A 26,464-nucleotide genomic window follows, 5' to 3' on the forward strand; every position below is an offset into this window, starting at 1 on the left:
TGTTAACCAAGCGAAGTTGTTGACAAGTTCGCCTAGGCGAACTTGTTGAACGAGCGAAGTTATAGACAACTTCGCCTGAGGCGAAGTTGTCGTGTATTTATATACTGTTTACGGGTTAGAGTTAGTGGTTGATCGAGTTGGTTATTTACGTGTAATTCAGTAAGTCTATTGACGTGAGGTCGAGAGTCTGTAAGTAACACGGTTCGAGTTATCAATATAACGTGTGGTTGTTCGTATCGTGTTCGTGTGTTCGTGAGCTTATATTCTACGTCCGTAACGATCTACACAGGGATTCCGCACCTGTGTATATCGGGATATCTCGTGTGATCCGTCCAGGGAACCTACAAATCAAAATCTTTAATATCATACCACGGTTTTCTATTAATATCATATCCTTTGAGATGATATGATCAAGTTATCACAAACATGATTAAGCCAAAATCGGATTACATAAACTCCGATAATAGAGTCATCCAGTCCTTAGAAATTGAAAGTTGATTAAGCATGATAAATTTCTTATCACCAACCGAAATGTATAGGAATGATTTACATTTTTTAAAATATATTTACAATTAAATATCAAATAATCAAGCAACATATCAAATAGTTGAAAGTATTAGATAAGGAATTTTAATGCCAAAAAGATGAAAAGGACATACTAACATGTTTGCCATTATTCAGAAACTATTTATTACTCTGAGTTAGTTAGCAGAGTACCACAAGATTTGATGATCTTATATCTAATACTTGAAAATATTAGATAACACATCTTTATTAAAACATATATTTTAATTGGTTTTAAGAAAATAAAATAGTATTGGTTAACTGAAAATTATGCTTCGTATCATTTTAAAAAAGAAAGTAGAAAAAAGAAAAGTGTAAGTATATATTCAATGTTATTTAAAATTTGTTTATGAAAAAGGTATAATGTAGTTAATAATAAATATATTATAAATCGTTTATATGTGTAAATGCAAAGACGATTACAAGTAAACTAATAACCCACACATTCGTCTCATTTATCCAAACGGTATAAACTTTGAAATGAATGATAAAGTTTGTATTGCGAATCTCTTGGACTTGGCTGCTGCAAATTCGAATTACTTCTAACAAATGTCAAACTTGAAAAAATATATATTTAGTAACTTACAATTAAGAAAAAATCATTTTTTTAATTAAAATGTCTAACTTTTAACTTTAAGATGTCATATTTGTTTCGGTAAATTATACATATTAATTCCATACACTTTCTTTTGAGCTAGTTTTTCGTATTGCTCATGACTGGTTCGTATTTGAATTTTGTTAGTTTCAAGAGACAATGAGCAATGATTATAAAATGGTTATCGAAAATATGTGTGGTTTATTTTATGCATGCATCTTGACATTTAAACATAATTATAAATTGGACAAATAAAAAAATAAATTTTTTTCTGTTATTGGAAATCATCAAAATCTTTTAGATGTCATTGAGAATTGGTCAAATAATGTTTGTTGATATTGGGATACTACTACAATTAGATTATATTGTTAGAATTTGACAGATCATAATTATAGCATTTGTTAATAAACTTTTGAATGAAGTTAAAACATACACACATGCCTTGTATATGAACAAAAACATATAATTATATAAAACTATAATCAATAAATATACAAATTATTATAAACGAATTTTTATTTTAAATTTTGTATAAGAGACATTCAATGACTTTGTGGTTAGATCTATTAAATCTAAAGCTATGGTTCATTTTTATGAATAAAAAAATTAGTAAATTTCTGGAAAAAAAAAATATTTAGTATAGTTGTATTGTAATAGATAATTTCGACATAATTATAAAAATTTTAAAATCAAATTGATTAATTAGTCAACTTCCAAAACATATGAAAAGTTTTATTATTTTTGAAATAATAAAATGGTGTGTTTATTTTAAACATTAATTTTGAAATATAGGCATAATTAAAAAAATGGTCAAATATAAGAAAATGAAAAGGTATGTTGAGGTTGAAGGGTATAGAAAGATTTAAAAGTTTGTTGCTAATTGGTCAAATTCTATATTTAATCATGTTTAAATGTGTTATGAATATTAAGAAAAAATCAAGATACAAACGTCAAAAAGTGTTAAACTAAAAAAAACAAACATTTAAAATAACCTCTTAGTGAATAAGAATTAAAGTGTCTGACTTTAGGATCATTGATACTATGTGTCTTTGCCCATTCTTTAATCTACAGACAATCATCAAAATTTTAAAAGACAAAATGTTATTTGCTTCACTTATAACTACATATCCTTTCTTAACCTCATAAACTTATAGAACATACTTATTGTTCAATAACTTTAAAAATGTTTTGTAACCTTAATTAAAAGTTTAAAATATGAATTTATAGGATTGTATAAAAAAAGAAAATACATTAACTAATAATTAATTTTTGTTTACCTTAATAAAAACATGAAAATTATATAAATTTCAAACAATAATACATTAATTAATAATTAATTTTTGGTTAACGTAATTAAAACACGTATTATAAGAATCTTTATAAAAACGTAAATACATTGATTAATTAATAATAATTTATTTGTTAACTTAAATGCGCGTTTGAACTAAAATCATTTTACTCGGAACTCACATTTTCCCAAACATGTTTTTGATATGTGACCCGAGTCTGTTTTGACAAACATTTTTAAACAATACTACAATATAATCATTCATAGTTTCCATATACTTTAAAATTGTTTACTTTGGCAATGCCAATATAGCATGTGAATTACATATTACATTGATGCATTTGAAAACCTCATGTTCTTCAAAATAGTTGGTTGCAACCTGATAAATTATATCCCACATTACGTGAATAGTAATATCAAATTGTATTAAACATTAAAGAAATAATATTAGACATTAAACATAATTCATAATGTATGATTAAATGTGACTTTTATTATTTCATAGTTCAAATAACCTAGGTGTTGTAGAAAACATTAATAGTCAATCATTTAAATTTAAAACCGTTTTGAATTCGAATTTGAAAATCATGTATATTTTAAAAACTGTTTTGAATTCGAACTCGAATTTAAAACTGCTTTTGATAATTCTTACAACAGTCGATGATATAAATTTAAGTAGACATAATAAATAAATCAATATGAAAAGATGTTATTAAGCTTAGTACCAAATGTTATGAAACTGGATCTCTTAATCTCTTGAAAATAAAAAAAGTCAACACATTTTCCTATTTATATATGTAATAATTAAAATTTTTAATTACAATTAATTCATAAACCGGTGATTTTTGCATAAATATGGTAAATTGAATGATATGCAATTTTGGTAATTGAATGTGATTTTAATCCGTCATTCAAATGATTATAATTTTTGAGATATTTGATGAAATTAGAAAAGTTCATCTCACCAATTTTATTATATGAAGTAATTAATTTTGATAAATGACTATCATAATGTAAATAAGAAAAGTTAGAAAACTATTAAATGATTTAATTATATTCAGAAAGAGCCTTTGAATATAATTTAAATTTGGAAGAGTCATCAAAGTAACATTATTTATTAAGTTAAAATTTGAATTTGAAATGAAAATATTTTTGAAAACAGTGAATCAATTTCTAATTTGCCATTAATATTAATGTTGATAATTAATAAACATTATTTTCATTTTGTTTTGATAATAATAATTAGCAATAACAAAGCATATAAAGAATAATCAACTAAATTTCATTTCTGAATTATATAATAATCAATTGAAATACATAAATTATGAAAAATAAATAAATACATGAAACTAACAGAAATATACATCAATATTAAACAAAATAAAAGACATCTTATCAAGCAATCTTCAATCCTTGAAATTAGCTATATCAAGTTGGGAACAACAACCTGAAATGATAAAATTAAATATTAATATTAATATCACATAATAAATAAATAACAAATTATTGAAGATTTGAATCATGTGAAAAACTGTAAAATTGATGTTAAAATTTGCAACCGGAAAATTTGAATCACGTTACCGGAAAAACGAAATAGTGAAGATCTCCATTGAATATTCGATTTTGATATATAACCTAAAGAGATTATAAAAAAATCATATAATTATTAATATAAATACAAACAAAAACGGAAAACAAAATAATTGTAATTGATATAAAACTTTACCGGAATAATATGATAAGAGTATCAAATAGAGTATGAAATATAAATCTTTTAACCACTTGATTCAAAATAAGTCAAAGGTACAAAAACTTACAGTCAAAGAAGTTATAGCGACTTAAGTGTTAAGTTTGGAGTTTTCAGCCGGTGTCATTGGCACAATAAAAAGAGCATCCGAAATAGCTTAAACACCAGTTTGAATAAACAACCAAAATATTAAAGCATATATTTATTAGAGACATATAAATGTGGAATATGATTTAATTTATAGTGCTTACCAAATCCAAAGACAAAATCATTGATGCTCCTTCTCGAGTCATGGGTACTTTTGAAAGATTGTCTACATAAAAAAATGATATCATGTTAAATATTCATACTAATTTTAATAATATATTTTACATAAATCTAAAACTAATTTTAATAATATCATCTGACAGTGAAACACCAAAATTCCATATTATTATAACCTAAATAGAGTTGAAATCTTCCATTTAAGTTATCATAACTAACCTTATTGTCCGTTGCCTTGATACAATTCAACCTACATGATTTAGAAATAATCTTTGTTTTTCCTCTTTCCTAGAAAACCATATGAAAACAATAACACTTTTAACCCAAAAAACTAAATAACAAAATGGACGATATAAACACAAGAAAAAATATAAACCTTAGAACCAAAGATAATCGTTTTTGCTTGGTGGTGGTGTGATAGTGTAAGAATTATTGTGTGAAAGTGAAGTATTTATACATAAATAGTAAAGTATTTGAATTTTGGGAGACTTGAATAAATAAGGAATGTATATACGAAATTAATTAAGAACCAAAAATTAGGGAATTTTAATTACCTTAAAGTATGGACAAAAATTAGGGGATGAGAATTAATTATTTTTCAAAATTTGAATACTAAAATGTAATGTTGTTAAATTATATTATAAATACAAATTAATTAAATTCATATCTTTAAATCTAGACTATATATATTTAAACAAATATCAGCCTCATATACATCAATTACATCAATTACATTTTATAATACTCCAATGACAAAATTTAAATTTAAAATCAACCTCATATATTTAAATCATTAATTGCTAAATTTAGAATAAGTCAATCGGTCAACATAAGTATTTATAGTAAGCCTTATGGATGCTTAGTCAAATAATTAATCAAATAATAATTAATAATTAATTAGAATATAGAAATTCCATAATTAAATATTTCCTGTTGTTAGGTTCTTAAAAGGTTTTAAATTTAAATTTTCAGAACGGTATATATGATGAAATTGACATTTGTGGATGATTCTTATTATTTTATTCCTAAAGGTTTGCTTAATAATTATGCATAGTATAGTTTTTTATATAAGTAAAATTTTATATTTGTGTGAGTCAATCGGTGAATTTCATAAATTTTCAGAAATATAATATTAGAACCAATTATACTAAACTTAAATCCGCAATATATGTATATTGAATCCTATTGATGAAATATAAATTAATTATCAAAATTATCTATTATCTAAAATACATTAAAATTGAATTGTTTATGTGACATGACTGTAATTTTTCTGGCAATACACTATTTTAAGAGAAATGTTAAATAGTAATTACCTCACCAAAATGAATAAGTATTTGACCTGTTATTTTTAATATGATATAATTTAGTAGTGATAATTTCGTAAGTATCATTAATTGCCTAGAAATTCCCGAAAATGAATATAATTAGCCGGAGTCAAAAGTATGAATTATAATCATTGACTTGAAAGATAATTATAAAAGATTCAAGATTAAAATTAAATTACATATGAAAGAGAATAATTAAAGAGAATTGATTGTATCTTATTTAATATATTATTGATTTATTTTATTAAGATGGAAATTAGAGAAGTGATTGATATACATGGAAGGTTTAATCAACAACCAATAGGAAGAGGGGAAATGGACTTAAAGCCTATTGCTTTAATAGTATAGTTAGATGGTTTAATTACGGAATTTGTAAATTTGAATTAATTATTGTATATTCTTTGAATGTAATTAATTTGTAAATATGAATTAATTATTGTATAAATTATGGTGTAAATTTGAATGTAAATTTGAATTAATTAACAATCATTAAGTTTTACCATATTTACGGATGTTGACCCATTGACAAATTAATTAATTACGGTCATTAAGTTTTAACAATTATAATGCAAATCCATTGACTTATTATTGTTTAACAATAACAATTGAGTTACAAATCCATAATGGTAACAATTATAATACAAATTAGAGATTTAACGTTCTTAATTAAATCATCAGGTTTTATTTTTTGTATTTTGATTAAATTGAAACTATATTAATGGTAACAAATAAAAAAAGTTAGTAAGTTATTTATGTTGATTTGCTTATTAGTTATATTATGTTGATTACTTTTATAAATTTCAACCATATGATTAAGGTTTTAAATATATCATAATTTATTATAATTTTAGATATATGGTAATTGATAATCAATTTTACATATACAGAATTATTGAATTGATGATTAATTGTATTAATGTTAATAAATAAATGAGTAAGTTATTTTTCTACATTAATAATTTAATGTTGTAGGTAATTATGGTGTAGATTTAATGATATCAATTTTAATTATTTTGTATTTATAATATAATTTAGGTACATTACATTCAAGTATTTCAAATTTTGAAAATCCCCTAATTAACATCTCCTAATTTTCGTCCATAATTCATGCAAATTCAAAGTCCCTAATTTTATGTTTTTAATTAAATACATTTATATCTTCCTTATTTATTCAACTCTCCAAAAATTCACTTTTTTTACTTCTTATATATAAATACTATGACTTTGACACAAGAATTTTTGCACTATCACACCATAGTTAGCAAAAAATCAAATTTGCTTGTTTGTAAGGTTTATGTTTTTTGTCATGCTTATATAATTCATTATGTTTTTTAGTTTTTTGGTTAAAAGTGTTATTGTTCCAAAATTAATAATTTGTTTATTTTTAATTTGTCACCACTAGGAAGATGGAGCCGACAAACATCACAATGTTGAACCAATTGGATGTGCTAAACAGTGACCATGTCCTAAAGGTGCGTATTTTAAAACTATGGCGTCTCTAGGACAATTCAAAGCCCAGAGAAGATTGGTCGAAAAAAATGATTTTGCAAGACGAAATGGTATTGTTACACATTCATTAATTTAACTATATTATTCATACAATTTTGTACTAATGTTAATAATAATGTATCAGGGTAACAGAATTCAAGCTTATGTAAGGAAGCCTTGCATCTCCAAGCATGATGTGTGGCTAGGTGAGAATAGGTTGTTGATTGTTATATTGATGTTCTATTTACGCACGCGAATAAAAGTTTGGCTAGACGGGAACTTGGGTATAAGCCGATGACGGAATTGGCGACCGGGTTGAAGAAGTTTGTGTCACACCCTCAAAATCCACTAACGGAGTTTTACCGTCGGAGGGTGTGAACTAACAGGATCAGATTCATTAGTTATAATCAAACCATAAAACAAAGTTTCAAAACCATGAAAACGTTTACGAGTAATTAAATGCGGAAGCGTAAAAACCATAGAAACCAATGTTGCGTCACGCGTGACGACTTAAAACCCAATGATAACAGTTTAAAATAAGTTTGCATTATTAAAAGTGTTTCAAGCAATGCATTATCCTAAACCGCGCGCCCGCCTCGGCTACCTGAGAATAACATACTAAAAGTGTCAACACAAGGTTGGTGAGTTCACAAGTTTATATAAAATAAAGCGTTTAGCGTTTGCGTTCAGCGTTTTGCGTTAAGCGTTTTGCGTTACAGCGTTTTGCGTTACAGCGTTTTGCGTTACCAGATAGTGTTATGTCAATTATATATCTATAGGTAGCTAGCCTATAAAACAAGTATCACTAAGTGTTCGACACCGAAGCTGACTGTTTATCATTTGCCTTGCCACCAGGTCTATCCCGACCATGGTATGTGTTTAGCCAAGATTACACCCACTCGACCTCCAGTCGAGTTTAGCGTTGGGTGGGGTTTGTCAAACCCAGTAGTACTACTCAACAATGACTCGCTATTATCCAATATTAAACGGTTCGATGTGAATGAAGGACTTTAGTTATTGCGTTTGCCACTTAGTCTTTACAAGTGATATATAATCTATATTAACAAAATCTTAAATGCGTTTTCGGAGTATGTTATCCCCCCCAATTGAAAAGCGTTTGAAAACAGTTTAAAAAGGGGAAAACGAAACTCACTCTTTGCGAAGTATTCCCAAAATAATTCACCAAGCTGCGCGTCACAGAAAAACTCTCTCTAGCGTTCTAAAACAACAAAGAGCTTTTTCTAAGTGTCGGAAATTTATCGAGTCTCTAGACCCGGCACATAATACCTATGCACACAACATGTTTCGTGTTTACTCTTGTGAATCGTGTGTGACTTGAACAAGTGTATTTGTGATACGTTACATGTGTGAGCAATTATTTACGTGTCATGTATTTATAATGTACATCACTAGCAATTACTCCCCGTAAGGGCAATTTGGTCAAAATATAACAATTATATAGCAAGTATCATGTTTCATGCATTTTCACAAAATTCAGCAGCTAGTTTCACCGAGACAGAAATTCTACTTGAAAGATTGTACTATTCCACCGATCATAGCATCTCAATTAATTTAGAAAAAATCATCACAAAAGCATATATGTGTTAGGTTTCCAGAACATATTTTATTTTATTTTTATTCCACATAGATTTCTCATAATGATCAAAACATTACAGCAAACTCATAACAGTCAAATTCATGCGCAACAGAATGTTATTTGAAATTCCCGTTAAACAAAAAATCCAATAAATGCAAGACCACTTGGGTTAGGTTCCTAACTCAATAAGTCAACTTCCAGAAGTGAAACCAACCCAATTGGTCTCGTAGTTCATGAGATGTAATATTTACAAAATAACCTAACAGCAGGTCTAACAACTCAGCTTTGCACAACGTTTTTGTAAAATCATAAAAGTTAACTTTTACACGTCCAAAATTGCAAATTTATATTCTTTAGAAACTAGACTCAACCTAGTTTACTGTAGTATCAATAATCTCAACCAATTTTCACATTTACACCCTGTTACAGTCAATTAAACATCAATAACACAATCTGTCCAGAAACTGTTTGCATCCAAACTCAACATATTAACTATCTATGAACCATAATTCATTCATATAACACTCTAGACTCCATAATCACTATCCATGCACATCAATTACACATTACATACATGATTAGGGTTTTTGTTTGAACTCAAATCAAAGACACAACAATTAACATGTAGCAATATCAATTCTAGTTATCAATTCATCATCAATACATCATCAAATCAAACAAACTCATATGAACACAATAACATGTAAAAATCGGAATCTAGGGTTTGTAATTAACCCAATAAAAGTCAAGATTAAGTATAAAGGATGCATAGGATAGTCGTTTATACCTTCCTAGCACCTTAATCTTCAATCAAAAGCTTGAAATTGATTGTATGTATGTGTGTGTATGTCGACGGCAGCCAAGGGAGCCAAGGGGGGGGGGGGGGGGGCGATCGGATTGTGTGGGGAGGAAGAAAGAGTCAGGGTTAACATATTATAAATAATAATATGTTACACCTTGGCCCCTCCACTTCTAAGTATTATTTATCTAGCTTAAACTAACTTGTTTACATCTTGAGTTAGTGTTTTAACCAATATTATCACATAACACGTAAGTCTAACACCTAATTATCACATAATTATTGTTTTGACGTTTTTCGTTTATTCACCAATCGTTTGCGTCAACTCGTTTGCGTTTCGGTGCAATTCCCGAAAGACTACACATGTAGTAAGTGTTAAGCGTCATTTAAACCCTAGTTTAAATGTAATGAGGTGTGCGTTATAGATTCAGTGATCTTAAGTTTGAATTGACGGAGTTGAGTTAACGGAGTTAACCTGAAATTGACGATTGTCACAGTTTGTTAAGTGGCATCTTTGGTATTATGGTCATGATCAAGGGAAAACTAAATCTGTACATTCATAGTTTTGATTTGTGTTTTAGTTTTAGGATTTTTTTTTAAATTTTATGAAAGAAGTAAAAGATCCCATGAACATGATTTTTTGCTTGAAATGAGGATGACTCAAAGCATATTCTCATTTTGTTTTTCTAATATACATTTGTAAGTTGTGAACACAAGTTCCCCTTGATTAATATTATACATTTAATTTTATTGTGTTTTTATATATTTTTTATACAGATGATCAACAAGATTTAGGTTGTCTTAATATATGTCAAATCTATACATTCATAGATTGGATTTGTTTTTTTATTTTTAGAAATTTTTTGATGAGAAAAGAAGATTTTATGGATTAAGTATTACTTGATAAGATGAAAATTTTTTATTTTTTAATATTCATGTATATTTCTTTTTTAATATTGATGTATATTTCTTTTCACAATCTATGTAAGTTAAATGATTATATTATATTCCGGAAATGAATTTTAATTGATTATTCTATAACATATTCAAGTAAGATTATAATGTACATTAAATTATATATAGTAGCATAATCATTACTCTATTATTTTTGTCAATGTCCAAATAAGTCAAAAATATTCCGTCCAAGTTAAAACATCATTATACTTTCCAATATTATATTAGTTTTACATTTTATATTTTTATACACATTTAATATGGTATTATAGAAACCGATTATTACTCATATATATACTTAGTTTACAAAAATTTATTATTATATCTTAGTATGAACATGTACAATTTAATATATATATATATATATATACATTTATCTTAGTCTAAAAATCTCATTATTACAATTATATAGTTTGACTTTCCTTATTTGTTAGAAAAATCGAATTTGAATAACTTAAATAACTTAAGTTCAAATTAAATCCATTTTAATGGAATATTTGTAACGAAAAACATTACAATGTTTTTTTTACATTCATATTATTTACTTTACATATATTGTTCACAAGATTATTATTATTCAATATTAATATAGATTTTTTTTTTGCATTATTCGTTTAAGTTTTTATTCAAGTTTAATATAGACTGTTTTCTCAAACTTTAATATGTTGACCAAGTCTCTATAATTTCTATAATATAGATTACAGTTTTCCAAATACATAATGATATTTTCAAAAACTTTCTATAATACACATCACCCACATTTAATACTATTAAATGTTAATCAATAATATTTATCAAAATATGCATCCAAATTAACGACATTTTAAAATTTAAAATAAAGGTGTATTAATTTTGTAAAACTATCTAACGATATAAATTTTAATATATAATAAACAAAGAATTATTTATTATATATTAACTTAATATATAATCCATAATTAAACATTTTCTTAAATTTAATTTTTGTAAGAGATTTTTAAGTAAATGACTTCTGACATTTCCATAATTTATAAATTAGATTCTTTTATTAATGTTACGTAATATTGTTTCAAAAATAACTCACACGTTTTTTAAATTATATGAAATTAAATCAGTTTGGGAATGCTATGTTTTGAAATGAATACTTACTCCTCTTGGTCGACAACAATTTTTAAAGAGTAACGTGTTTTAATATTGATAAGTTTGCTAATGATATATTGTTTCTGGAGTGTTTGGAACAGAGATTTAACAATGAAGTGGTATTATTAATATTATAAATGTTATCATATTATTTGTTTTATAGATTAAAATACTTGCTTATTTTTTGTTACTTAAATGGTTGAAATGTCTGAATTAAACCAGATTAGCAATTGTGATATCCAATCCTAAGACACCGTCAATACAATATTGGAAACTTTTAATTTGTATGTTTAATATCTATGATATGGGACTGTTACTTTTGTATTTTTAACTTCTCTTTTGTTATGAAGGAGAGGATATCCTTTGATAAGAATAGTGCTACTCATATGAAAATTGTTGAGGCAAACTTTGTTAACAAATCTAAAGAGGAACATCAAGGATCTTTATGACAGTGTTGACGGTGTAGTTTTAAAAATAGTTACTAAATCTAAAACAAAAGATGTTATAGTTCATGTTGGGATCAGAAATAAAATCTTATGAATCGTTTTATATGTTATTATAATAACATATATGTTTATTTAAACTTTTGTAATTGTTTATAACATATGAATCCATTTTGTTTATAACATATTAATTATACAAGGAAGTATTTAGGGAGTTCTAGATACTAAATTTATGATACTTTTGTTAAATAAATAGTTAAATTGTATAGAATTTTCTTCATGTTTATTTTAAATTACACTTTAAGTAGTTCTTCATACACCTTGTAAAAGCACAAGGTACTTAAACTATTAAAAAAACACGAGGCTCACAGTTAGATGTCAATCCTTACATGTTGAAGAGATAAAATAATTTGCGAATTGACTATTGGATATAGGTGAAGGGAATGTTGGGGGGGGGGGGGGTTCAAATGACAACATATGAATGTACAAATTCCGATGATTTTCTAATTAACAATTCATTTTATCCAAAATCTGATTTAATAGACTTTGTTTCTTTGTCTATCCTTCGAATTTAGACAAGTTCTATTAACTTACTTTTGAGGACGAGAAATATTTTCGTTTGAAATTAAATGTGTTTATTAGACGATTTCTATATTTCCACCCGTGACGCCCACGGAACAATAACGTAGTAATTTACTAACGCATTTTGAAAAGAAAGATGTAGCAAGTAATAATAAAGTGGTACACAATATTTAGTATGTTTTGACCCGTTCTCATTTTACAAGTTGTTAAGTAAAATGTAACTCAAATTAACATTTTTCGAAGTCAACTTTAAAACATAAAAAAATTAAAAATTTAGATCTCTGAAAACTTAAAAGTTAGGACTCCAACTATTAGGCCTATATAGTACACAACTAAGCCAGACTAGTTTGGATGTATATACTAGGAATTTGGTTTTTAAACCAATTATGGTTTTCTAGTACAAAAAAATAGTTTCTAAACGTACATGGTTTCAGCAGAGGTGGTTTTGACATTTTTTGACTCGTTCTAAGCCATTTTTCGTTTTTCAACTCAGTTTGATTTGGCCCAAAACCGATTATGTGCACCACTATGCCCATATGTATAATTTTTTAATTAATTTAGGGCTCGCTAGACATGTAAATTATGCGACAGTTCCACATAGGATACTAATAGTTGCTTTTCTTTACTATTTTTTTCAAGGAAAATTAGTTTTTATTTGTTCAAACCATTGTCTTTTGGTCATTGTCGGTCTCAACTAACGAATTAGTTGTTGATGGTCCCAACTTTTAATGTATTTGTTCCTAATGGTTCGCGGCTAATGGAATCCTAACGCCGTTAATTTCATGTGGCTGGAAAAAACGTTTTTGGCCAGGAAAGTCAATATTTTTTTGCCGGAAAACCTCACCTAAATACCGCCACCACCACCAATTGACTCACCGCCAACCAACCACCATCACTTAAGCACCATCAACTGATTCCGACGATGGTTCTAGGGTTCCAACGACCTCAATAATTGGGGCTTTTACTAGAAAAAGGTTCCTAAAGGTACAATACAAAGTTACCATGATGTTTGGGACAAAATTGTTGAGTTTTCGGGAAAAAATATGTGTTTTCCGGCCAAAAACGTTTTTCCGGCGACCTGAAACTAACGACATTAGAATTCTGTTAGTCGCGGACCGTTAGGAACAAATACGTTAAAAGTTGAGACCGTCAACAGCTAATTCGTTAGTTGGGACCGGTATTGACCAAAAGACGATACTTGGGACCAATAAAAACCAATTTTTCTTTTTTTAAAGACAAACGTCTTTGTACTCCGTGGGACTCAAAATCAGAACCTTCGGGTATTTAAGAGACTTTGTCTTTGTCATTGGACCACCAATTGTCATTATTTAGAGAGAAGTCTCTTACGATTTACAAATACATTTATTATTGAATATTGCATGCTGCACTCCTAATTCCTAAATGACTATGCGTTTTAGATCATGCTATGAACTATGAAGTAATGAATATGATTTTAACTTCAATCCAATTTTAGAATATTATGCAAATTAGATGGATTATTATTTATTTTTCTCATAAAATCGTGCTGTGCTCACTACTCATATAATAAATCAACTGCATCGAACAATAATGTTACTTTAGATGAAAAGTTAGCTTGCACTACCTCAATAATAAATGGAAATGTTTATACATCAAAATAGTAAACTAAGGTGGCATTTTATACTTCACGTATGAAATCAATTTAGTTTGTCATGTAACGATTATGGGTTAAAAAAAATCTCACTCGTCACTCCACTGCCGTTATGTTGAAGGTATTTAAATTTTATAAATGTTTGTGACATTTTTTAAATAAGAAAACACTCTTGGTTTTCACATTTTTCTTTTCTCTGATTTTTTTTATTTTAATCATCATATTCGACTTTGTCACACCCCCAAATTTCCACTAACGGAGATTTACAGTAAGACGGGTGACAAACCAGGATCCGAACACATTAATCACACCAAACGACATCTACATGGTCTTAAAAGTTTTAACAAATCAAAATAAAATGTTCAGAGTACTTAAGTGCTAGTGCGGAAGCTAAACAAAGTGCGGGAGCCATCTCCCAAACAAGTTTAAATAATTCATGGCGCTACAAGCGCAAAACCAATATCAAATAATTGTTTTCAACTTAAACCAATGCGAGTCCATGCATGCAATGTTATCCTAATCCAAGTGCTTGCTAGTGACCTGAGGAAAACATGCTAAAAAGAGTCAACACATATGGTTGGTGAGTTCACAGGTTTTCAAAGTAAGTTATGCTCTATCAGTTCATAAACATTTATAAATAAAAGTGGCCCATGGTTAACTACACTTAGTTAACTCGTTGCCGCATAGTGTTATGTTTCCATCACGACCGAAGCTGACTAGTTATTGCCTCAAGTCAAGTATTGCCAAAACTTAACAATGTTTGGTCAAATTTACACCCCGTTCGACCTCCAGTCGAGAATAATGCAGGGTGGGGTTTGTCAAACCCAATAGTACTATTTAAATTTACCACGCCAGTTAACCTTAGTTAACGGTCCGATGTTCGTGAGGACTTTCCATGGCAAAGAAACACTACGTTATAAGCAACCAAACGGTTGTGTAAAGATTTAGAGCAAGTAAAGTAAAACAGTTTTGCATGTTTCATCCCCCAAAGGAAAGGTATAAAAGTGGGGTCGTAAACTCACCTTGTTGGTGCTTCGGGTATTACACAAATCCGACCGAAGTAAATGCGTCACGTGCTAAGACCCTAAAAATGCAAGTACGTAAGTAACTTGTGGGATGGTTCCTAGAACCACTAGTATCCAACAATCTCCCATTGTTTTTAAAAAAACTTTTGACCAAAGTTTGACTTTTGTTGACTTTGACTAAAGTTGACTTTGACTAAAGTTTTGACCTTTGACTAAAATATTGACCTTTGACTAAAAGGTTGGACTTAGAATGTTTACCTTATAATTCTAGTCACACTTAATCAATCATCAAGTATACACACTTAGCCATATTCCTTGCAATTCTATGATCAATACACTTTCACAACATCACAAGCAAGACTAACTATTTAGTCAACTAGTTCTAAGCTGACTTAAAAAGTCAAAGTTCTAATTTACCACGACTAACATATCACAATTTGCAATTATCTCAATTCAACCAACACCTTTATCACCTTTAACAATTTATACCACATAAACCGATTTTTCTCATCAATCAAAACTCATAATTAAATTACCAAATAAATCACACATGTACACATCAGTATTAGGTTCAACATATATTTTTCTCACAATTTTTGGATTTACCAATTCGTCCAGAATATTCATATACTACAACAACATGATTTATATTTCTACAACAACACAGCAGTAATCAAAAATTTGTCAAAAATTCCATATTTGTCCAATTGATGCAAGACCAATTGGACTAGATTCCTAATTCAATTTACAACATCCTAGAAGTAGAATTATATCCATATCTATTTTTATCATCAAGTTATGAAATTTACAACTCAACTCAGAATTATTTTCTCTAATTTAGATTTGCATCCTGATTTTGTAAATTAATAAAAAGTATTCAAACAATGTCCAAAAATTAAGATTTTGGACTTTCTGAAAACTAAATTCAAAGTACATGTTCATAGAATCAAAATCGATCAAAAAATCAAACATATCATCAAGTTATCAACAATCCAAATCCGTAACATCTAATCTGCCAATAAACAGTTTTAACCACAATCAACTACAAATCACAACTTTTCTATCCTTTGATTCAACAATCATCAAGAAATATTCTTGCTAAATCAAATTTCATGTCTTATTTTTATCCATTTGATTTCATAATAAGAACACAAGTATTTATAAAGGACTCAAAATATTAATCAAGACTCATACAAAAATCCTTTTTATTTGTCAAACTTTGATCATCCCCTTTCATGATCCAACCATTTGGATACAAGGTTCATATGAATTAAAAGAAAAAGAAACATATAAACATAATAATCTACTCACTTTGCTTGATCAAATGCTTAAACCCTTGTTTACTAATAATCACCAACTTGTTTGTTTTGAAGATGATTGTTTGTATGAAAGAAAATGAGAGTATGTGTGTGTGTGTGTGTGTGAGTATCACGGCCAAAGAGAGAGGAAAAGGGAAAGAAAAAGGTGTTGGCATCCAATAGTTGTAACCTCCTTGTTATTAACAACCCTTTATGATTGATTTAATGAATAAAATTACTTAGGTTATCTTTTATTTATTTATTTGTGACATGATACATAATTTAATAAACATTTCCTATGTAACATAAACTAAGGTTCCATTTAAATAATAAACATGTTACATGACATACAAACCTATTTAATCATTTAGCTTACTTACAATCACATCATCATGTAATAACCATAATATAACATATTAATCACATAGCACATTATACTTATCATACATGTTATATGACATGTTTATTATAACATGCAAGACGAGTTTATTATCCTAGTTATAATTAGTCACTTATCCTTGTTTAAGTTACCAATGACACGTTGACTTAAATATACGCATACATGACATCACATGTACAAGAGTTCATACTCATAGTTAACAGAACTAACTGAGTTTACTGACACAGTCAACAGGATTTAACTGGGTTTAGTTAACAGGGTTAACCTGAAATTTGCAATTGTCACATACTTAAACATAGGTCATGGGGTATACTTTAACTCATCTTAACTCCACATAAGCACAACATCACTTATTTATCTCTTTTACTCCATCTCGCCTAAATGAAATGGTTTAATCCTTTTAACTTCATCTCACTCCTATTAATTGTTAATTTAATATATTATCATTTGCATTTTAACCCGTTAAAAGCATAATCCAATACCCCTTTTTAACAAATTTAACACAATTGGGGAGTGATTTAATCCATCTTTAAAGTGCTATGTCATTTTAATCTATGTTAGAGTTAGAGTATATCACATGGCCTAACATGTAACTTCAGATAACCCGTCAAATAAATTAGCTTTAAGTTCAATACAATGAGTCAATAAAAACATTCAGCAAATCACGTTCTATAGGCTAAAGTGTTAGAAAGGACATTCAGCAAATCACGTTCTCGCCTCCATTCTTCCTAATATCACAGCGACTCTCTCTCTCTCTCTCCTCATTCGAAACCTAACCAACTTGCCGCCGTCTTGTCTCCGGCGAAGTACACCCTCGTCAACCGTGCACCACTCAAGGTAATTGACACATCATTCGACTCGTTTTGACCCCCCTAACAAAAGCCCTATGTTTTTTTGTAAATCGTGTAACAATGACTTCGAATTTTTGAAAATAAGATCGGGTTTGGTATCTAGGGATTGGCCATGGAAGAAGATGAAATCTACTTCATTTACTAATTTCTGATGTGTTTTGAAGAGGGAGGGAGATGATGTAACGATATTAGGGAGAATGGAGGAGAGTTGCATGTTTCCGGCAGGTTTTTGGCGTGATGTTGCCAAAGAAGATGGTCCACGTCAACAAATCACTAACATAGTTAACATCCGTTAGTCGTGGTTTGTTAAAAACAAATACCCCTTTAGTTGAGACCGCCACTAGCCAAATTTTAAAGTTGAGACTGTTATTTGCCAATATGGCATAGTTGAGGTTATTTAAAACCAATTTCCCATATAGAAAAATAACAAAGGTATTATCTTAAAACAGTCGGTAAGGTCTTTAAGATTTACGTAGGTAGAAGCAGGTCTCAAGTTTAAATCTTAATACAATTCACATTTTTTATATAAATGAGTTGTAAGTATATTTAATTCAGATATAATGACAGATTGAATCAATTTCTTACTTGATAAGTCATTTAAAAAAATATATATACAAGAGTTATCAATTTCAAATTTCATGACTTACAAAAAAAAAGACAATAAAATTTAAAATTTTAAAATTTTGGGGTTCAAATCCACTTAAACGCATGTATATATGGTTTATTAGAGTATGCTATGAGCGTTCAAAAAAGGACATCTATTCTTTAATAAATCGTACGTAATTGAAGCTGTGTAATTATTTAGAGAAAAGTATCCTCTTATACATATTAACTAAAAAACATGTTAGAATCAAGATGATTACGCGTTTTAATTTATCCTGTGAAGTGATGAATATGATTTCAACCTCAAGCCAATTTCAATTATAATATCTTTGACTAATCAACAAAAATAATGAATTCTTTTTCGAAACAAGTAAACAGATTGAAAACAATAAATTAACTATGTAACAAAGCAAAATCAACTAAAAACTTCCCTAGAACTTACTAGGCATCAAATTTGGTTACGAACTCTTTAGAACCTTATACAACGTAGGCTATATTTTGAACTTTCCCACAAATATATGTAATAGAGATTTATTTTATATAAAAAGTTCTCAATCTTTAGTAACATAAGTTATTATTCTAAGGTTTAGTTTAGTTGCATATAGACGAGTCTTGATACAAAGATACAACTTTGTTCAAGACTTAGTGATGTACACAAATCTGTTATAATAACATTGAAAGACTTAAATCTTATAAATGTTAATGACATTTTTTAAGTCCTATGTTGTTGACGTGTAGTTTTCACTTTTTTTCCCTCTTGCAATGATGTGATTCTTTTCTTTAATCTTGATGTTCAACTTCAACCAGCGTGCTTAGACTTATAATAACCCGATAAATAAGCCTTGAGTTGACTGACCAATGAGCCAATTTCATTTCATTACATCCTATAGGTTAATTTGTGACTTCTATTAGTCCGGGTGTGGTGGATTAACGCCCGGTTGTCCATAGTGCCATCACTCACGTCGAATCCACGACGGAGCAGAAGTACATGCCCCCATTGTACCACCTCTCTTTGCCCGTTTTGCCATTGTCGTGCTCACGCCTATCCCAATGCGCCCCTCCTGCACGTCATAAAGCGCTCCTTCACACCCAAAACATGCAAAAGTGATCCAACGTCTATGATAATGGCGTCGTGGACTGTTATCCATTTCACACAGTCTTAACTCAAAGAATAAATTAATATACGTATCAAGAATGATACAACTAAATTAAGAAATTACATAATAATATAAATTAATGGTTGAAAAACTGTTAACGTTGCGTGAAAAAGGCGGTAAAGAGTATTGACCAGTACCGAAGAAAGATATGGTCCAGTTACGACGAACCGGTCTAGAAAACCACCCACAGTTTCATTTCTACCATCCCACTTGCTATATTCACTGAACCCGACCACCCCCATACTCCACGCCTAACTATGGATTATCATTTCATACCCGTCTTATTATTATTATTATTATTATTCACATCGACTCATTTCTCTTCTCATTCAACCCATCTCTCACAATTTCCGTTATCCAACTTTTGCCAGGTAATGTGTCATTAATTGAATCTCATTGTGTGATTGTTTAGATTCAGATAGTTGTCATGCATTCATGTGTTTCAAATCATATCTATGGATTTAAACTTTTGATATTTAAATCTCTTCCTTCTAGATTCAAACCGCATTGATCAAAAAATTTTAAAGTTTGACCGTCTATAGTTACAACGACGTCTTTCACTAAAAGTTTTTAAAGTTTGACTGTCTTTGATCAGAACGACCGTTTAAATATTAGTTAACAGTTTAAACGGTCTTTCGGACTCCACTATGGTCAGAACGGGCTGTCAGAAAGCCGTTAAGATGATGTTCAAACGAGGGGGTGTGTGGTGTGGTTCGGTGCGCTTTTGGGCTAAAACTAAAACTTCGGTTTTTGGAGTTTTAAAACCATTTAGTTTTGGTTTTTCAGTTTCGTTTTGGTTTTGGTTCGCTTTTGTTTTTTTGATTTTTTGCATTTGAGTCTTGCAAATTTTAGGCCCGAAAGAAAGTTTGTCGAAAATAATGAATATAGGTAGAAATAATTCTGTTAATTGTTAACTAATAGATTGTTATACATTTAGGTCAAAAGTATTTGAGTTACATGTATATTAAATTCTTATAAACTACTTAAAATAAAAACTAAAAACGTAAAATCTTGATATTAGGTTAGGTTCGATTTTTACAAAACCATAAAACCAAACCGTTGGTTTTTGTTTCGGTTCGGTTTTTTCGGTTTCTTGCACACCCCTAATAGTTCAAACAGCCATTCTGACCAATATTTTTCAAAGTTTGGCTCCCCAATGGTCCGAGCAGCCGTTTGGATAAAGTTAGATGACCGTTCTAACCAATAATTTTCACAGTCACAAAACCTGTGTATGGTCAGAACAACCATTTGGATAATGTTCAAACAGTCACTGACCATTAATTTTCAAAGTTTGGCTTTCGTATAGTCAGAACAGTCAGTCCAGATTTTTTTTAAAAGATCGTTTTAACCAATAATTTTTAAAGTTTGACTTTTTTTGGTCAAAACGGCCATCTAAGTATACTGTTGACGGCTGAATGATGGGCATATTCCTGTCAATTTTAGGTTTAGAATTTGGTGATAGTGAATTAATGATCTTAAATTATTATACCGCCGTTTCATTAATGAAGGTTTATGATCTAACTTATATCATATGTGAATTACAGGTTGAAAATCTACAGATCAAATCAATTTGACATGCTTTTGAACATCAGTCAACAACTCTGACCAATAAAACTTTAAGTAGATCAATAACTTTTATGGAAGCCAGAAGAATGAATATGAATATGAACTCTCATAAACCAGCCGCTGGCGGTACAATGGTGGTGCAGCAAGGGCTAAACACACCCGCACAGTACGATAACCGATCATCATCAAACAATAATAACTTTGGAGGAAATAAAATAATGATGATATCGAAACCGAAACCAAAATCAAAATCCAAGAGCTCTTTCAGCATGGAGTCAATGTTGGTGCTACTAGGACTGACAGCTTCATTACTGCTGCTGCCACTGATACTTCCGCCTCTTCCACCGCCACCGCTTATGCTGTTGCTGCTTCCGATCTTCATAATGGCGGTTCTGACTGCGTTCGCCTTCATGCCCGCGACGAGTCGACACAAAGTGAAGGTGTGAATGGCCATTTTTTCTGGTTAAAATGGTTTGTGTTAGTTTTATTAAGAGATGTAAAGAAGGATCATATATACTTTTAGTTACTTGCTAAAAATGTTCATCATTATTTTATTTCTGAGATTTGTAATTTAGTAAACGTGTAATAAAACTTGTTTCGGTTAATTTTGTGCCTGAGATAAGCTTTTTGATTGAAAATAAACAGCTTTTATACATTAGATTTATTTGTTGACGATCTGTGATTAGAGCATTCTCGACAAGTACTTCATATCTTGTCGATCCATATTATTGTGAGTTATATTATATAGAGCGGTGGATCCATATTATTGTGAGTTATATTATATAGAGCGGTGGTAAGTGATTGTGAATAGATGAGATAAAGAGATTTAAATTTGAACTAATATTGTACACCTAGTTTTATTTTAATGTTTTTTAAAAGTGGTTATGACTTATGAGTGAATTAAAGAAAAAATGTAATGATAAAAGTATAAAGAATATTATTTAATTGATAGAAAATAAAAAGTATAGTATTTTTTAGTATAATTATAGAAATAAAGATAAAATTAGTTAGTTTGGGAATCCGCCGTTTCTGCTACCACAATAGTATATTTCATCGCGCCCCTTTCCAAAACTATTTAGTCCATGTGGCATGTAAAAAATTTTAACTTTCATCAAGTATGATAAATTATGACTATAGTACCTACTTTCCATTTAACTCAATACACTTTGGTCCTTCGAGTGGTTACCGTTATATTTTTTGTTAAACTGATGCAAAAAGTCTATTTTACCCCCTCTAACTTAAGAAAAAAAAAATAAAAAAATCAAACTAAATCTCAAATCACCAAACTATTACACGTCTTGCAACTCTAGTTCAAAACATTAAAGTCTGCCAAATTGTATGCCACCAAAACGTCAAAACCTAACAATATAAGTCTTAAACCGGCTAAACTGACTAACTTGCTTCAACTTAGATGTTTTAAACATTCAATAGATTTCGATGTTTACATGAACGCCCTAATCTGCTTACACTGCTCATTTATCTAACGGAAAAGCAATTACCAGGGAAAAAAAGGAAAATATAGAAACGAAAACAAAACTAGGTTAATTTGTGACCTTAGAGAAAGGGGACTGAAATTCAAAGAGTGCATTAAGTGAGTTTTCCATGAAATTGGTGGCGGGTCGACCCAAAAACTTGTCTAAGGTCACAATTAACCGTTAGAACCGATCCCTTAATATTTAGGTGTCGGACCTTAAGTTGTGTTGCACGCATTTGTTGATCCAATTCGCTTGGTTTTGACGAAAATTTTGTGCCTGATAGTTAACCACGGTCATACATAACTTTGTATTTTTAAAAGAAAAACATATTAAATCATGAATGTTAAAACGGCTGATTCGATCTACACAGGCAGTTCCAAGTTCCAAACTTTAAACCGAATCATAAACCACTAAACCGATAAAACCGAACTGTGAACCAGACAATATATATTTTAAACAGGCCAAGCCGGTCAGCCTTTTCGGTTCAGAGGGTTTCAACGGATTATAATTTATGACCGCCTACCATGATATATGATTATTAAGAAAAGACTGACTGATTCCATGAAGCTTCTTCACAAATCTCTATTGCCATATCACTTGTACATGATCATTTGACATAGATTCATTAAAAACAGGACCCACAAAGATCCAAAATTTCTTCTTCTTAAACAACATGTTTCATTCATCATCATTCATGCATGAAGCAAAAATGGAGGAAGATGCTGCTCTACAACAGCCAAGTGCTCTTGCCCCTGGCCCGCCCCCTCCAACACTACACCACCCAACCGTTTAGCCGCTTCCACCAACTGCCCCCTTAGTTGTTGGGACAACAAACACCCACCCGCCTTCACACACTCCCCGTACAGTGGCAGGTACGCCATTGCAACCCTTAACGGGCCAGGCAGATCCATTAAACATATGGGCGACCCGCCGTATTTCAAGATGCTAACCAGGTTATAGTAATGGACCTGACCTTGTTTCAACCCGTCTAAGAAAGCCGCCTCCGACCACTGTTCATGCAAGAAGTCACGCAGCTCAGGGGCGACTGAGTCGTCGTCTGACCTGGAAATGGTGTCGGGCACTGCATATGTGGCGACTGGGTCGCCAAGGAAGTTGGATTGTAGGAGAAAGGCGACACCATCGAGGGACCCGCCGCTTCGTTCGCCGGCGGCTTTGAGGATTTCAATGCTGAGTGCCGCCAGAACGTGTTGTGGGACGTGTGGGAGGAGATAGGCGGCGATGTCGACTTGGCTGCTGGATGTGGCGGCTGTTAAAGCTAGACAAAGTTCCATGTCTCTGCAGCCTCGTTTCACAAACCATTGGACCGCTTGCATGCAGCCCCGTTCAGCGGCTCTCATTAACAGGCCTAAAAAGGCCATCGCGTTTCCTTCTTCCACTAAGCATTCCATGGTGCCTATTTTTCCGTAGTGGGAAGCAAACCCCAATGCCAGGTCAACATCTACATCCAACCTGTTCCTTTGAGCAATCTAAAAAGTCAACTCCCAATTTGGCACAAAGACAAAAATGAAAATACAAGTAAGCAAAAGAATGAGATGATAAACAAAACCCTATGTATACAAATACATTATTGGAAGTAAAAGTCCAATTATGACTGTTATAAACAAACAATAATGCTCTTATATTTGTAAGTGATTAAGCCTGAAATCGAACCAATAAGTCAGTGAACCATTCATTAAGCGTTAGGTGAAAAGTTTGTTTATGTTCATTAATTTATTAAACAAATGAACATGAACGAAACTTTTTGTTCATTTAGTTTAATGAACAAACATGAACACATGTCTTGTTCGTTCATTAATGCTCGTCAACATTAGTTTAGGTTCGAAACTTTTTGTGTATTTCCGTTAGTTTACGTTTGTGTAGATTCGTTAGTTTACATTTGTTCAAATATTCATTAATATTTAGGCCCATTACAATTTAGTCAAGTTTTATGTAATTAAAACATCCCCATCATAATTTAGATCAGTTTTATTAAGTTTCTAGGCCCAACAGACTGATGTTCACGTTTACTTCTTAATTGGTGTTTGCTCAGTTATGTTTGTTAATCTATGTTCAGTTACGTTGAGTCGTTTATGTTCGTTTATACTAGTAATGAACAAACTAAACAAACACAAACACACTCAAATTATTAACAACTGAACACGAACAAAAGCCCCCTGTTCAACGTACTGTTCGTTTTCGATCGTTCTTTCGATTAAAAATAAACGAACACGAACATGCCTCATTCGTGTTTGTTCTGCTCAATTACGAGCCTATATATTTCTGGTTACCTGTAACAATATGCGAACAAGTTCTGTGCTTCCGAACCGTGAGGCTTCAAGAAAGCATTGATTAACATATCTGCACCACCTTCTACCAACATAGCTAGCAGCCCTTGAACAGCAGTTGCAGACATGCCTGAAGCCCAACCAGGATCAAATGAGCTTGAGAAAAGAGTAAGCGGAAAGCAAGCTGCATCAAACGCCTCCGTGAAGTCCTTTCCGGTTAGATGATTGCCAGCTAGATCCAAGAAAGTCTTGAAAGCCGACAGCTGCAACTGAACTTGAACAGCAGAGTTGTGGTTAACCCTATCTTTGTTCCCTTGACAACGGGAATGAAACCCTATACATTTCAAAGCCCATTCCGTGAACTTCTGGACCTTAGCACCAGCTTCCGCCTTCAAAACCTCATCTCCGTTACACTCTTGTAATCGCTCATGTAAACTGATAACAAAACACAACTGTTAATTTAATAAAGATTATCAATTTAAAAATGACGTGATAAATATTACCGTTGTGCCATAACAGAAACAGTGTCTGCAAGGCTCATCGTTCGGCTTTGACATGCTGAAACACATGATGCTAAGAACGAAGTCCTAAGAGCCGCTCTCGTGAAGTCAGAAGCATCGTTGGAGATTATCGTCTTAATCAACCCAGTGATCCCATCAAGCTCCTGATGGGTGGTCAAGAACCAAATCGAATCAAGTGAAATACACAAAGCATCATTAAGCGTTTGCGGATCCGCTAACGATATCAAGCTCTCAGCAAGCTCCCAATCATGTGAACTCACAGCACCCTGATACAACCGCCCCAGCTCAATCCGATCTTGCCTACTAAGCTTCTTCTCTTGACCACATTTCTCAACATTAGTAACTCCCGAACCGGTAGTCAACAAGCTGGATTTTAGCTTACTCCCATCGTTACAAGTACAACCGCCATGCTCTTTAACAACATCAACCTTTTCATTTTCATCCATTTCGTCGGACTTACATGTTAAACTTTCATCATTATTCGGATGATCGGGTTCCATTTCGTCATGGGTTCCATGAATCCCTAACACGAACAAGGCGTCCTCGTCTCCCACAGCCGCCACAACTTTCTTCTTATCCATTTCTAGTTCCAATTAACAAGTACAGATTCGTTAATTTGATATCAACAAATCAATCACTTGAAGCAGCAGCAGCGGAATGCATCACGATATCCAAATCCTCCGATTCCTCGGCTTCGATCGAATCCGTTAATAATAATAATAATAATAATAACAATATTAGAGAAAACCTTGATTCATATCTCTCCACCAACCAAAACCAGATCTAGGTTAACATAATCTGCGAGAAGAAGCAACAAACAAAACGTAAAATATAAAAATATAAAACCGGAAAAATAAACTAACCACAAACTTTGATAATTAAAAA

At 30.8% G+C, this 26,464-nt stretch overlaps 1 long non-coding RNA gene and 1 pseudogene across 2 annotated transcripts; one reads left to right on the forward strand and one right to left on the reverse strand.

The window, feature by feature from the left end:
• Window positions 1–19,998: 19,998 nt before the first annotated feature.
• Window positions 19,999–21,956, forward strand: LOC143590203 (uncharacterized). The gene is made up of 2 exons (XR_013145429.1): window positions 19,999–20,103; window positions 21,277–21,956. It is a non-coding gene; the product is annotated as an uncharacterized LOC143590203 (long non-coding RNA).
• A 1,204-nt stretch (window positions 21,957–23,160) lies between these two features.
• Window positions 23,161–26,257, reverse strand: LOC143590193 (ankyrin repeat protein SKIP35-like; annotated as a pseudogene). The gene is made up of 3 exons (XR_013145426.1): window positions 25,562–26,257; window positions 25,062–25,493; window positions 23,161–24,260 (listed from the first exon to the last, which is right to left on the reverse strand). The product of XR_013145426.1 is annotated as an ankyrin repeat protein SKIP35-like (transcript).
• Between the last annotated feature and the right edge of the window lie 207 nt (window positions 26,258–26,464).

Source organism: Bidens hawaiensis, unplaced genomic scaffold, assembly GCF_021521415.1.
Source record: "Bidens hawaiensis isolate Kalapana, Puna unplaced genomic scaffold, B.hawaiensis_p1.1 tig00038207_1, whole genome shotgun sequence".
Classification (NCBI taxonomy): Eukaryota; Viridiplantae; Streptophyta; class Magnoliopsida; order Asterales; family Asteraceae; genus Bidens; species Bidens hawaiensis.